General features: G+C 44.2%; 1 protein-coding gene across 2 annotated transcripts in view; it reads left to right on the top strand.

Moving 5' to 3' along the window:
- Window positions 1–1,515: 1,515 nt before the first annotated feature.
- LOC310802439 (excitatory amino acid transporter 2-like) overlaps window positions 1,516–15,945 on the top strand; it is a 31,813-nt gene continuing 17,383 nt past the window's right edge. For both annotated transcript variants that reach the window (XM_083666792.1, XM_083666793.1), the window contains exon 1: window positions 1,516–1,609. The gene's annotated coding sequence lies outside the window, so the exon portion shown is untranslated. The remainder of the gene's footprint in view (window positions 1,610–15,945) is intronic.

Here is a 15,945-nt window from a genome sequence, read left to right as displayed (position 1 = left end):
AGACAAGGCGCTTTCTAAAATCCGAGCACTGGCCTTCACTTGTACGTTTTGTGGACCAGTCTTCCACTATTAGAAAGCAAAGTATATTGTACGTTTTCAGATCTTTTGTGTTGCCAAAGAGGGCAACAACATGCATAAATACATGCTTTAAGCTGCGATGTTATACAAGAGGGATGGTAAATGGATCAGACCTTGATGAAATATGTACAGCATTCCAATGATGTCCAAATTCAATGTCACATTAATAGGATTAGTCATGTATTTTGTGTGGGTTTTGAGTAAATCTACCATTTCAATCAATACAGTACCTCAGAGCAAGCCAGGATTCTGCCCTACAAGTTGTGGATGATATAGTATCTCCCTCTCTACCATACAGTATCTACGAGTACAAGTATGCTCTCTATCATGTACAGTAGTGTAGCTGTTCCCACCTCTGTTATGCATACAACTGTAGCATACTGAGATGTTTGGCTTCCCTTTGTATGAGGGCATCCCTATAAATCCCAGAAGGGAAACAAAGATTTACATTGTGAGGTAAATTATAGTAGAAATAAGATTACACATTAAAATGTAATAGAAGACACATGCTTTTGTTAGAAATAGAGGAGTGTAGATGAGATATGCCAGCCCAGATATAGACCAAAGGATGTGCACTAAATACGACTGGACAGCAGCCCACACGCAAAATAATTTGGTCCAGATAGTGCACAGTCTAATGTCACAGGTTTGTAAATGCACGAGATACTACTCTACACCCGTTTCTGTCTCTCCGTGCCGCCACCCCCCTCCCCCCCCCCCCATCTCCCCTCTCCCCCATATTCCATCTAGTATTGCAACACTGTAAGTTCTCTATTAACTTGAGGTCTGCATTCTTACAGAATTTATGTGAGGCTTGGTCTATGTGGCAATGTGTTGTGTTGTGCTGCTCTCTACTCTCATGTTATCCTCTGTGGTCCTATGATCTGTGGGAGAATCTGCCAAAACCATGTGGTAAGAGACTGAATGGCTGTTTTTACTTGGAACTGAAATTGGATCCTAATGCTATTGCATGTTTCCTCATGATAGACCCAACAGATTTTAATCTAAAAATAGGATAGTGGCAAACCTCACACATTAGAACTGATTAAACAAATAAAACTGAGATAATAAGAAGGCCTACATCAGTTTATAGACCACAAAGTGTAACTCCTCAAAACTAATGGGCCTGCCGAATGTGTGTTTAAAAATGAGTCGGGGGGCGTCAGATTGTATCATCAACCAACGAGAATCGACATTACAAAGCACGAGAGAGAAAGGGGGGATACAGGCGGAGGGGGTGTGGGGGGCGGGCGGGGGTGGTGGGGGGTGGGGGCGAGGGCGCGAGGGAGCGAGGGAGCGAAGTGAGGTAGGCTCATTCAGTGGGATTGTTGAGCACGGAGCTCCACGGATTACTGTGACAGAAATCCGTCTGTTTGGTTTCTGGTGCGCTCTCTTGCTCGCTCGTGCCCTGGACGCATTGAAGGCTCGGCATTTCAGCTGCAGAACATCTCTGAAGCGGAGAGGAATCCAACGAAGGCAGAAGAGAGACTGAAACTTATTTCCTTCGATTCCTGCGTGGTTAGAAACAAAGGTGAGAGGCTATTGTTATTATGGTTGCACATGACAAATTCACATGGACACATGGAGTGCTGGCTAAAGAGAGGATAATAATAATAATAATAATAATAATAATAATAATAATAATAATAATAATAATAATAATAATAATAATAATAATAATAATAATAGCATGATGTAGTTTTTCCTGATAAATTATAATGATTATGATGATTAGCCTATGATAATTGTATAATCATTGTTATGACTATATTGTGATTATTATCACTTTTCTTCATTATTACCGTTCATCATCATTATTGTTATTAATATTATTATCCTTGCATAAACTTGTGTTTCATTGTGGCGGTTGGCTACCATATCTTATCTTGGACCATACGCCTATATACTACTATGTAACACAGTGTGGTGGCGAAAGTATGTGAGCGCGGACGTCTTGATAACAATGGGTAACGCATCACATTACGTACGACAGCAAAACAGGTGCATGTGGACACATTGTTTGGCAACACAGCAACCTGAAAATTGAATCCCACCTGAGACAGATACTTTGACCTCATATTGTTTTTAATTAATTTCAACATTATTAAACTTTATTAACTATAAAACCAAACGATGTGGAAATAATGAATGTGTGCTTCTGTTATAAACCAAATTTCGCCTGGGCTGCAATGTTCTCGCGCCCTCTGATTGCCTATTTCGAGCATCTGGCAATCAGAGATAATCCCATTAATATCACCTCTTTCCCAAACTGCTTCACGGATCCACGGCTCCGGTGCCAGGCGCGCGCTGCATATGCGAGCTGCTCCGTGTCTGCTGCGCCTCCCTTCCACGCGCGTGGCTCGAGCTGGTATCCCTAAACTGGAGACAGTGAGGACTAGTGTGTAAAGAATGATAACTGATGCAAACTTATCAACGGAGTTATCCTTGACACAGAGTTTTTGTTCATGACACATGGCGTTGTTTGTTGACAGTGAGTGAGAATTGCGTTGCTTTGAGTTCCTGGTTAGTTGATGGCCGGACGAAATCTTGGGGAAATTCCAGAATATGAACGGCCGAGTTGTGGGTGCCTTATCGCATTCACTTGATTGTCAACCTCCTTTCTCATATCGGATTTACTGTTTTGTAAATATGGGGGGGGGGGGGGGTAGTTAATGGTTATTGTAATAATGGTTGCATAAGATAACATCACATCCCTCCGACAAGCATCTGTAAACACTAGACTGCATATTGCCTTCTTTTTAAGTTACAATAGATGTTTTTACTTTATTTTGCTCATGTCATGTGCGGCTTGTAAGTTCTGGTGTTGTTTGGTGTATGTTGTTTTTATCTGGAGGCATGCATGCCAGTATAGTCATCATAGTCTATAGGCTTTTGTTATTCCTTGAGGGAGGTCTTATTCTGCTGGTTGAATGTGAGTCATAGTGTATTTGAATACTGTTTTGGATGCTGCATGTACGACCAACAATTGCTTAGCAGTCATCTTCCTGTCACGAAAAAATCTTCTTTGCACTTGATGAAAGTCTAGCAGTTACATCTTGGTGGAAAATGATTTTGACTATCAGTTAATAGCCAAATTGCTTTTCTCTCTCTCTCTCTCTCTCTCTCTCTCTCTCTCTCTCTCTCTCTCTCTCTCTCTCTCTCTCTCTCTCACTCACACACACACACACACACACACACACACACACACACACACACACACACACACACACACACACACACTTTCACATACCATCATCACCATGGAAACACTCTCTTGGCGCTCTTACTAGATTGCATTTACATTACTCTTTAGACCGTCATTTTGAAAACATCCAGAGGACATGTTTCATGACGCTTGAGTGATGGTCAAACCCTGGAATAGAGGAGGTGTCTGCTAGGCCTTCTGGGTGGTGATAAATCTAGATGGAATATGATTAATTAATATTGAATCATCTAGTGGTGGTCCGTAGAGAAGGGAAGGGATACTATGTGGCTGAAGGATGTCTTCAGGCCAGGATCTGGTGAAGCAGGGGCCTCGTGTGTAATTGGAGGGAGAATATGGAGAGGAAAGTGTCCATGCAGCTAATGTGTTTTGTCCTGAGCCTAGAGGCTGCTCTCGTAGACTACTGTAGCACTCGCTGGCTTCCTTACATGAGTGAATACACAGCAGACATTTGGGGGAGCTTATTATATGCTCAAGTACACAATATGTCATTTTATGTGTGTATCTGGATGACAATTGTGTTGTGCATACAAGCATGTTTATGTGTGTGTGTGTGTGTGTGTGTGTGTGTGTGTGTATCTGGCAAAAGCTTATATGCAATGCTAGCAGCCATTAACAAGACTCCCAATGAGATTTACATCAAAGCATTTGTAGTGCTGATATATCATATATATAATATAGTAATAAAACAAATCAGTAATAATATAAACAATAATAAATGTTTATCAAATGTCAAGAATATACATGCACTACAGTCAATTCACATTTGCCATGTATCTTATTCTAGTTGACACATACTAATAATGTATACTACATACAGAAAGAGAGAATGAATGAAAAGAAAAGAATAGAGGAGCAGAAGTCTCGTATTCTTCTTTATCTTTTCCGAGAGGAATCTGACAAAGGAGCTGGATTACTTTGAATCTACGTGAGATTATGCTACCTGGATTACGAGTAGGGGAGACTGGGGATAAATGTAACAGGGGTCAATTGTCAATCAGAAACAAGTTAGAGAGATGAAACTGCACGTACATGCACAGTAAGATTTACTCTACTACATAGTTTTTGAGGGGTAAATGTAACTTTTTTGATCTACAGTATTTTTCTCAAGGTTTAATGTCTATTAATCCTAACTTGTACCATTATGATTGCCATTCTGTTGGCTACAAAGTGACATGATTTACATATGTCAGAATAGTTGCCAGCTAGGTACAGTAAAGTTTGTCATGGCTGCTAGGGTTGGGGGCAAACCACTGTGAATCACACTAATCAATCTGTGGCTGGGCATGGGGTTATTTTAAACAAAAGGCGCTAGCATTAGGCTACTTATTTAGCCTACCTATTCATGAGGTCTAGTTAAGATGTAATTTTGTGCGTTGTTGCTCGGAATATGAAGATATTATTTTTAACAAGGATCCACCATGGTTCAAAACATTGTTAACATTATTTAGTCCCTCCAGGATTTTGCGACGCTGTGATTGCATATTTCAATGCAAAATCAATGCAAAATCAATATCATAGCATAGCATATTTTATAAGGGCTTTCTATTTTAACCAATCACACACTTTTACTGCATGAAAGAGTCCAATCAAAAAAGGGCTTGCAATTTTGACCCATCACTGCACTGTTATGTATCGCGTTATCTAGTCCAATCAACCCACACATCAACAAACGTTTTTGTCCCGTCAGCGTGTTCACGTGTGAAGTTGGTGTTGGACTGACAGGGAGGGCAAGGGACAAAAATCCATCTCATTTGCCTACAAAAATATCAGCAAAAATATGTGCAAAACTATTTCCGAGTGTTTTACACAACAATGGAGTCAAGCTGTTTAGTACTGGGCAATATAGTGCTGGAACACAAGAGAAAGTCATCAAGAACTGAGAACATATGACATTTTATTGTTTTAAGTGAAATTAACATTATCAAAACATTTTCATGCGGCAGCAATATCAAGCATTTTCGCAGATATCTGTCTGTCTTGCAACACAGTCCTCTAAATAAGTCATGTGGCTATACACGATAGTACCCATTCCCAATTACGGGTCGAAGTCGAAGAGACTTTTCGAAAAAACTTAACCTACACTACGAGGGTGAGTGAATTTGCGTGACTTATTGTACATAAGAAGTTAATCTTTATGAACTCCGAATGGCGTAGCGGTTAGGCAGTATTAGGCACTAACTTTGAGTGGTTAAGGTTAGGGTAAGTTGTCAGTAGAAGGCATTAGCAAACATTACCATTAGCAACAACGATTAACAAAAAAATGTTGTCTATAGTGCGATTTGAATCAGTGAGCTGTAGGTTGCAAGTTGTTTCTGATATTAAAAAAAAAATCAAAGGTTGAATTAGTGCTACAATCACAGCCACACTATTCTTGATATATTGATGAATTGAAAATGCTTTGAGTTGACTGAAATGCCTAGTGGGAGCAATATGTGTTAATGTCCACTGCAGACATGTGTTTTGTTGTCTTAAGTACCTTTTTTACAGAAAGCAAATTAACATGAATGCTTGCACTGGTAAATCCAGTGATAAACACACACCACACCACACCACACCACAAACACATAGACAACACACACACACGGACGGACGGACAGACACATGCACACACACTAGACAAGGTCCTGTCCAGTTAAAGTAAACCCTGGAGCAGTGCTGATCCGGTACTGGAAGTGGAGCGCAACAAAACCATATTTCTCAGAATCTATTATCTTAAACATCTGTGAAGACATGTTAGTTTAATTAGGGTAGATGTCACTCAGGGCACAGGATGTGTGTGTGTGTGTGTGTGTGTGTGTGTGTGTGTGTGTGTGTCTGTGTGTCTGTGTGTCTGTGTGCGCGCGTGCGTGCATACCACACATATGTGGGGGTGAGGGAGGGTATGCAATGTAGTCCTCAGGGTCTGCTTCTGGGAGGGGTACATACAAACACATACTGTGGGGGGAGGGGGGATGTTTAGAGATGCTAGCCATGGCAGGAATGGGAATTGGGAATGCAAGCAAGCGAGGAGCTGCTTTACTGTGTATAACCATAAAATATACAGTCTGGTACATTATTACTATTTTCAAACCTTAGCAAAAACAATTCAAATTTAAATTGGCACTTTTTCTACGACGGTGAGCTTGCTAAAACATGAAAGTGAGAGTGGATGAATTCCACTGGAATATGACTGGATGATAGACTGGGAAAAAGGGAGTCAGATGGTGGATGAGAGATTGCTGATACAAATACATAAATTAAATCAATGAAACTGTCTTTATGCTGGTGCGAACACTAGTCCAAACAACACAATAATGAGTTATCCTTCCATCTAGGCTTGTGCTCATGGCAAATATGACTTCTGATGCACAGCAGGGTAATACAGGGGGCTTGGAAGTGAGCAATGATCCACAAAGCGCATTGTTCTGACCTTTTAATCCAGTGCCCTATATTGTCATTCCATGTGTTATGATGTAACACCATTCCCTAAAGCTTGGTTTGTTGTGAATAATGAAGCTCAGGTAGAATGGGGGCAACTGAAACACTTTCATTTCTGGCAGGGGGGCAGAGAACTTTTCACTCAGAGAGAGAGAGAGAGGACGGCGGGGGAAAGAACAGAGAGGGATCTATCAGGTCTTTCTTTGTAAGAGAGGAGAGAAATGGCAAAGAGATGGGGGGGTGGGGGGTGGGGGGGGGGTGGACAGTGGGGCACTGTGTCCTGCTGGGCGTTTATCTGCTTTGTGAGAGCTCTGCCCATGAGGGGGTAAGAGGGCAGTGCCAGTATCCTGGACATGGAGCATCTGTTACCTGTCAGTGGTTGAGAGAGAGAGAGAGAGAGAGAGAGAGAGAGAGAGAGAGAGAGAGAGAGAGAGTAGAAGAAGAATTGAGAGACTAAATAAAAGGACAGTACAAATGGAGAGAGGAGAGGTAGAGAGGGAAAGCAAAGGACGAGAATACAGCAGGGAGAGAGGTGTGTGTGTGTGTGTTTGTCTCCATTCATAGAGCTTCAGTGTGGGCTCGCTGGCATTTTGTGGCATCTAGCGCTTGAGTAATCCTCCTGGGAACATGCTGAAGCTGCCAAAGTGCCATCCAGCTCTGTTTGCACTCTTCCTCCTCTATCACTCTGTCCCTCCCTCTCCTCTCCCCTGTCTCTCTCTTCTGGTCACTGTTTCATCATTCCATCTTTCTTTGCCTCTACCTCTCTTTTTCACTTCTCTCTTAGTCTCTCCCCCTGTCCCTCAATTTCATCAATCCATCTTCCTTTGCCTATCCTTCACGTTTGTCCTTCTCACGCCTGTCCCTTAATTCGCCCTCTTCTTCCTGTCCTTTCTAGACATTGCTAATCTATTTTCCTTCCTCTCCTCTGCCCCTTATGATTCCACCCTGCTGTGTGAGGGATGCTTGATCTTTTCGCTGCTGCAGTCTTCACTGTAGCTTCAGCAGCACAGTTATTTAGTAAGCTGGGAGAGTGAGCCCTTTCCCATGGGTTGCATAAACAAAGCCCCCTCACTCCGTTCACTTCTGTGTGACTGCACCAGAACAGAAACACAGGCATTCACCAGTCAGCCAGCCTGCCGTCGGCACAGCCACAGATCTCCGCTGGTCATAGCTAGAGCATTTCTGCTCATTTAGAATACCTGTTATTATGCAGTTGGCATGTGTAGTTTTACAAAGAAGCGGAAGAAAATAAACACATTAGTCCCAAGTGTGCTTTCGCAGCTGTTTGCTGTTTCCTCGCTTTCTCTTTTCAATTTGATGCTGTCTTGAAATAATGAATCCCTGAGGATTGCTTGATTGCTTGATTGTTTCAAGATTATAAACTCAGCTCACAACGCTGATGCAAAGTGTGATGATGCTGTTTTACAAATGAGCCTCTAGAGTTTTATCTCTCTCCATTCTGCGGAGAAGGGCAAAGTACAGAGTTGCCCTTGATATTAGGCCAAGTGGTACTTGACAGCTCTCACAGAGCTGAATTACAGATTGCAAGGCCAGCGAAGCTGATAACATCGTGACTATGTGCAAAATGAACAAACAAAAGATTGAAAAGTTATAGCAGCCGACAAATGTTATTTCTGACTAGTGTGGTCAAAAGTCATGGGCAGTCTAGCATATTCTTTACGAACACAGATAGCTGGCTAAATGAATATGTTTAAAGAATTCCCGGCAAAGTCTTACATAATTTTAGCTTAAGTGATCCATTTGTTTTGTGTGTGTGTCGTTCTCAGCTGTGTACTGTACTAGTATTTATCTTTACTGCTGTTCACTGTAGAGTGGTCAATTACTTTCACTGCTATAAAACATATCTGATTTCAAGTGTGCTTTCCTTGAACAGCATTTCAGCACGTGACAGCATGTCAAAGACGGAAGTTGAAGATTAATATTTACATGGTGGTGGGGGTTAGGGAGGGGTTAGGGTTAGCATTCACAGTGGCAGTGTAGAAGAGGCCTCAGACCCTCTCTCCCCCAAACCCCAAACCACCCACGATCCCCTTGGCATCCGCTCCGGCGGAATTCAGGTCAGCGGGGGGGAGTCACGAAAGGGCTCTCGGAGGGGTTGATGAAGGGGGAGGAGGGATGAAGGGATGGGGGGGGGGGCACTCTTTTTGTTCCTTCTCTTGGCACCAGAGCCCATGCCACTGAGAACAATCCCCCATTGTGGGGTGACCCCCACAATCATAATTAAAGGACATTACGGAAGAATCATAATTAAAGCACATTACGGAATCATTAAAAACAAATGGAAGATCTCATCCGAACAATTTTTCCAATATACAGCACGTCAGTTTCCGAGTGGCCATCTTACACAATGTTTTGCAACCAAGCATCCTAGAATAATGTTGTTAGTGAGCACCAAAATCAAACTGGAGAGAGAGTACCATATTGGAGAATACCATACCTCTCATCTGTTCTGCTTCTGGGTTTCAGGCCCTGAATCCCAAGCTATGTATCTGTCTGAGTACTGATGCTATAACATAATTGCTTGAAGCTTCCTAGAGATGTTCAGAATGTAGAAAAGGTTGTTATCTATTGTAGAGGGTACATGCTACATATAGAGGGAGGATGAGAACGAGAGAAAAAAATAGATAGAAGAAGAAGAAAGGAACAGTGAGGTAGGGAATGGTAGAGATGGGGAAAGAAAACAAGAGGTAGAAAAGAAGGGATGGATTTATGGTCCACATGCTCCAATGACACCATGCCTTAGTTGGGAAAGAGAACGATGTTTCCGGAGGAAACTGCCAAACAATATCTCAATCTGTGAGACCCCTCTCAAACAGTGTGGTCTTGGTCGGAAACTTGCGAATTGATAGTGAAAACACACACCACTGACTGCCCCCTTCATCACCCCCCCCCCCCCCCCCCCCACCTTTCTCTTCATTTCCTCCCTTTTCTAGCCCCCAAATCCTCAATTTAGGGCCGTAATGGGCCTCTGAGGCAGGTTTGTGTGCTGCTTTGTTAAGCTCAGGGGGATCGGCCGGCATTAATGTCCCTCTTGAGTATGTAAATAGCCTGAGCTGTGGGAGCGCGGAGCAGAGCTGCCACTTGTCTGCTTAATCGCAGAGAGCTCCATCACTTTCAGACACTCCGGGAGCCAAAAGGGGACATGCATGAGAACTTCAGCACCAAACACAATGCCCGCACTCTGAAGGGTAACCCCGACACCCTGCACCCACATCTCTCTCCTTCCGGAGTACCCCTTCTCCCTACGCCGCCCCCCCCCACCCCTTTAACCCTACCCCTCTCAACTAACCTCCAATGCACCCGTCCATCCCCACCCACCTACGCCTCCCCTCCCCAACCAACCCCTCTCCCAGCCTCTCCCCCGCCCCCTCCATCCCTCAGCCTATCCCCAACCCGATTCGATGGAGCATACAGCCTAGTTGTGTTTACCTCACTGCCTGTCCAGCGGAATACAAAACAATCCCCTTCATTGCCTGTTTGTCAGCCTCCTTTTGAGAACGAAAAGAGGAGAAAGAGAGAGAGAAACAAAAACAAAAAAACGAGGAAACAATTAAAAACCCCCTCTGAACCCTGCGCTCGCGGTTTCCCAGCCCTGGGTCCTGTGAACTAACTTGGAGGCCTCTAAAGTGGCCCATTATTCCAACAGGAGTGGCGTGTTCCAAGAGCGCCTCGCCTCACTGGCTGACTAACACAGAGGAGGTTTTGTTAGCGCTTTTTTGGCTCACCACACCATGCACTAGTTAATTAGGAGCTGCATTCATTTATCTATCCATCTATCCATATGTGCTATACAGCATCCATAGTTACGCCAGTACACTCTCTTGCCATGTGGTGTGAGATACATTTATGGCTCGAGCACATTTGCAGGTCAGTGTGCAGAGTTTTTTTTTTAACTACACTCCACTTTATCTAGCCCTCTGGTGCAAAAACGCATTGTGTGTTTTTGAGCACTTATCTGTTATGAAGCAGACCCAGACTGTTTGCTGATGTAATAATGGTCATTGATGGGAAAGGGTTTATCATACCTATGATGGCGTGCTTGAGGCCATCTCACAGTCATAGGGTCTTAACAGTTCTCTGATCATCACTAATGTGCTTCATCATGGCATAATCATCCGGAAATGACATCTCTGTGAAGGTTTGTATGATCAGCTCTCTGGAAATTGATAGATGACCCATGTTTTATAATCAACAATTTAAGAAATGACTGCAATCTATCTCACCGTGTTGACCGATTATTTACTGTACTGATTTGACAGATTATTCATTGTATTCACAGATTATCTAGAAAGCCTTTCTATTAGATACATTTAATTAGCTTCATCTGGAGAGAAGCCCACTGTAACTAGACCTAGATAAGAGGGCATTGGAAGAACAGCGCTGGGAATTCAAGTCGCTGTTGTTAAAGGGGGGATTACCTAGAGCTGTCGGATTTGTGTGAATTTCTGTTTTGTGCCTCAAATCTCGGCTCTAAAGTTTACCACTTTCTGAAGGGATGAGCGCGCATCGGGGACACTGAAAACAGTAGTTTAATTAAGTATGATTTACTCCCACTGGTTTTTGGCTAGTTGTCATCGTTAGTGAGTTGGGGGAAAGAATGTCTTTCGTGCCGACTCTCAACGGCATTCCATTACTGGTTGAGGCTAAAGAAATATTTGCATAGCTGACAAAACATGCGGCGAATAATGACGTGGAAAGAAAAACAAAGAATTGAGGACCAACCCCCTCAGGGCATTTCACACAGCACAGCATGCGGAAATATGCGACGCAAACCCTCATAGCTCACTACCCACATGTCACAATAGAACAGGCTTTATCTAACGGTGTGGTTCTGAAAGAACAGCGATCATGCTGCACAATGTGGTCCTGAAAGGACAGCGGACATCGCGTGATATGAAGCTGTGACCAGCTGACGCACATATGCTTCGACACAAACAGGGTAACCCACACCCACCAAATGATTACATTAAAATGATAAACTAGGCTACTTTAAAAGGGTTGTTAAAAGTGGCCTTTTTTGTAACTTTTACCTCCATTTACTTTGTATGCGTTGTGTACCCATGGTTTGTTTGAATTCTCCTTATGAAAACACTTGAGTTTGCTCCAACACGTTTTCTCTGCCAATTGAATGGGTTTATTAGTATGCTCTGCAATTCCCCTAGAAACCATTCAAGTGTTCTTGATTTGAAGCCAACAGGATCTGCTCTGAAAAACGGTAGTGTCAGTGACTACAGTATCTCATAAATCTCTTTTCTGGGGCTATATGTGGTAATGACTAACTGTCTGTGTTTAACAACCAAGCTACAGGGTGATGAAGAGCATATATTCTACACTTTATGTGTGTACAGAGATACATATGTTTTGTGTATGTATGTATGTGTGTGTGTGTGTGTGTGTGTGTGTGTGTGTGTGTGTGTGAGAGAGAGAGAGAGAGAGAGAGAGAGAGAGAGAGAGAGTCTCTAAAGTCTTGCTACTCCACTGACAGCTCCGTCACACACCCCTGCCTCCCTGATATCCATCCCAACAGTATGCTCGCTGGCCTTTTTTTTGTTTCTCCTTGTTTTATCCAACACAGATACAGTGACAGGGAGTGTGACAATAAGATGCAACGCACACAATGAACACATGATGCATTCACTGCCAAACACGGTTTATCTGATTCACGACTCAATCGAGTGTGTCACATTTGGAAAGTATGGGACATAAACTGTGTCAACCAGGGGAGGCTGGTGGAGGTAGGGCGGGCTCATTGTAATGCACCCCCACTGGTGCCTACATAGTGTTGTACCACTTTTGAGTGTTGTTTAATGAGTGTTGTGTCTATTCCATTTTGTCAGTAGATTCTATAGCTATCTCTAGGCATCTTATATAGAGCAGCTGGTAAATGGCACTGTACTAATGAAGCACCACCTGTTTGTATCGTGGTTAGGATGTGTACTGGATATACAGTAAGCTGTAGGCTAGGCTCATTAGTATTGTACTGCAGCCAGTTTATCATGTAATGTGAGAGTAAGAGAGAGAGAGAGTGTGTGTGTGTGTGTGTGTGTGTGTGTAGGACTGTCCTCCCTGGCTTGGCTATGGGGTGGTGTGAGGATGTAAGAAGAGTGAGAGTAGGGCTGCAGGGCAGGGTTATCCTCAGTCCCTACAGACTGGAGTGTTTAATTAGTGAGAGATCATCCATCCTCCTTAGGCCTCTTATTGGCAAATCCTGAGTGAGATTGTAACCTCATCACCCCGCCTTAGATGCCCTGGGACCAGACAGGACGAGATTTATATGACTATCTGTATGCCACAGACAGTTTGTGCACTGTGTGTGTGTGTGTGTGTGTGTGTGTGTGTGTGTGTGTGTGTGTGTGTGTGTGTGTGGTTGCTGTGTGCACATTTAGGTATCTGAGTGTAGGAATGCTAGTGCCATTATGTGTGTAGGAGGGAGAGAGACAAGCGAGAGAGAGAGAGGGACAGAGAGGGAGAGAGAGACAAAGAGAGAGAGAGAGGGACAGAGAGGGAGAGAGAGACAAAGAGAGAGAGAGAGGGACAGAGAGGGAGAGAGAGACAAAGAGAGATGCATACATTTACACATTTGTGTACATTTGCGCGAATGGCAGGTGAGCCTAGTGATGTATGAAACTGAAATTGTTTTCAAAGCGCAATAATCACATTTCACGGGGCCAGCCCCCTAACACAGATTAACCTGATAGCGTACTGAAACCCTCTCAAATACCGGCACAGAAACACATACTCAATCTCCACTTCAATAGATTGCTTTAATCTGGCCTTTCCACACACACTTGAACCACTCTCCTGCTCCCTTCCCTCTCCCTCTGTTTTTCCTCTCTCAGGCCCTTTTCCTTTGTCTCCCTCCCTCCCTCCTTCATTACCCACATCTTCCCTCGTTCTCTCCGTCCCCCTCTCATTCCAGTAGAGCTGTGCAGTGGAGCGGTTGTAGTAGGGGGTGTAGTAAGTAGGGGGTAGGATGGGCCTGCCTGGCTGATTTAATGAGCTCCTGTGGGGATCGGACTGAAGCCATCAAACGCTGTGCTCCGACGTATAGCCAGCCCTGTTAAACAGATGCGCCGCTGCTAATGATAGCAGCGTTGCCTCATATCCAGTAAGCGTGAATGCAGGAATAGGAATGAGAGGATAAAGGATAAAATGAGGAGAGAAGAGAAGAGTGTAAGAATGCAGCCCCCTCTCTGATAAGGAGGACGGTGGGGGGGGGGGGTCTCCTAGATCGCAGATGATTTTCTTTCCTTGGCTGACCTTTAGTCTGCGGCACTTTCATCCATGGGAGAAAAGGGGGGAGGGAGGGAGGGTGGAGGGGGAGGTGGGAGGCTGGACGGACAGAAACAAAATCCCCCTAGTGGCTTTGTGAGACTCCCACAAACAAAACCCACAACCTGGCTGTAGAATCATACGATAAAAGAGTGTAAGGGAGAGAAGCGTGAGAGATAGAAGGGGAGCTTGGGAGAGAAAGGAGGAGAGCTTGGGAGAGGGAGGGGGTGGGGGTGGGGGGGGGGCACATAAAAGAGAATAGGAGTTGGAGGGACTGAGAAAGAACAGAGAGAAGAGAAGAGACAGAAAGGGAGGAAAGGGGGATGGGGAAAAAGAGAAAGAGAGAGAGGGAATCAGAGACGAGAGAAAGAGGAAAGAGGGAAATATACAGTATGAGAGAGAGAGAGAGAGAGAGAGAGAGAGAGAGAGAGAGAGATGGAGAGAGGGGAGTGAAACAGAGTTTCCCACTGTGACTCCCCAGGGGTGGCTGGTGGTTGGGCACAGTAGCCCCCCCTTAGTGCCCACTCACTCACTCACTCACTCACTCTATAAATATTATCCAGATGAATAGGAAGCAGCCAGCTCTGCCTCTGACAACTGCTCCCCACCACAATGGCCTGTTAACACGTAATTACAGTGGGACTTGGTCACATATGAAAGACCGATGCAGGCAGACACACAGGCCTGAGCATTCCCAGCAGCTCTTGTAATCACCGCCTCATTACGGACACAAAGAGGTGGGCCAAACAAAGGCAAACCTCTGAGCATGGCTAGAGATAGGCACGTATGGTTCAATCATGCGTTGCCAGGATGTTGATGCATGTAAAACAGAAGGGGGGGGGGGGGGTTTACAGTACATCCAGTATGCTGTCTGCTATGCAAATCCTTACAGCTCTTATTGGCAAATCCTGAGTGAGACTGTTACCCTTATTGGCTCATACTGCCGTCGAGGCAAACACACCCAGGCTCTGGAAGGTAAACATACCCCTTGTGGTGGCAAACAGCAACTACAGTTGGCCAGTTAGCTGATGCTTTTATCCAAAGCGACTTACATTGCAGTGAGTGCATACATTTTCCAGTATATATGGTCCCAGCGGGAATCAAACCCACAACCTAAGCATTGTTAGTGCCATGCTCTATCAACTGAGCCACAGTCATGGGGTCACTCCTAAGCTGCTCCCTTCTGGGCCTCGCTGCTCTACTTTGGGCTCTGCAACCGACCACTCATGGCCACATGGACCTTCACCCACTGGTCTGTGGTTGCTGGTGTTGGTAAACGCCCTGCTTGCCTCCTCTTGGGCACGTTGGCTCCATAGCAACAAAAAAAACAACCTGTGACTTACCTTGCTAAAAATGTTCATCTGACCAACATTTTTGGCACACCTACCCTGTATTTAAAATGACATTGACAGCTAACGAAAAAAAAAACCTGTTGCTCAACTCGCAAAAACATTCAATGATCAACATTTTGACACAAAATTGGCAGGTGCTCAATTCATTCATTATGTGCAATTAAAACCGTGAATGTCTTTAGTGAAGGGTCGCTCCTTCACAACCATTATCTCTGTAATTTGACTGAAATAGCTCAACATTGAACTACACACAAACCACATGTTGTATGTTGAAATAATTGTAAGCACCTACTGTATGAGCTTGTCCTCTCAATAGGACTGTGTGTGTGTGTGTGTGTGTGTGTGTGTGTGTGTGTGTGTGTGTGTGTGTGTGTGTGTGTGTGTGTGTGTGTGTGTGTGTGTGTGTTGCCCAGAGTAGATTGTCATCTTTTCGTGCCTGGCAGCAAAGCTGCTTTGCCAACAGCGGCCCCTGTCACCACAATAGAGTCAGGTCGATAGTATCCCAAGGCCCTGTCACTGACCTTAGTGCTGGAAGCCAGCCCAACTGCCCTCTGCCTGACAGCCTGACTTTACATCATC

This window comes from Argentina silus, assembly GCF_951799395.1.
Source record: "Argentina silus genome assembly, chromosome: 3".
Taxonomy (NCBI): Eukaryota; Metazoa; Chordata; class Actinopteri; order Argentiniformes; family Argentinidae; genus Argentina; species Argentina silus.
The sequence above is the reverse complement of the archived record's forward strand: the minus strand, read 5'-3'. Positions and strand labels throughout refer to the sequence as shown.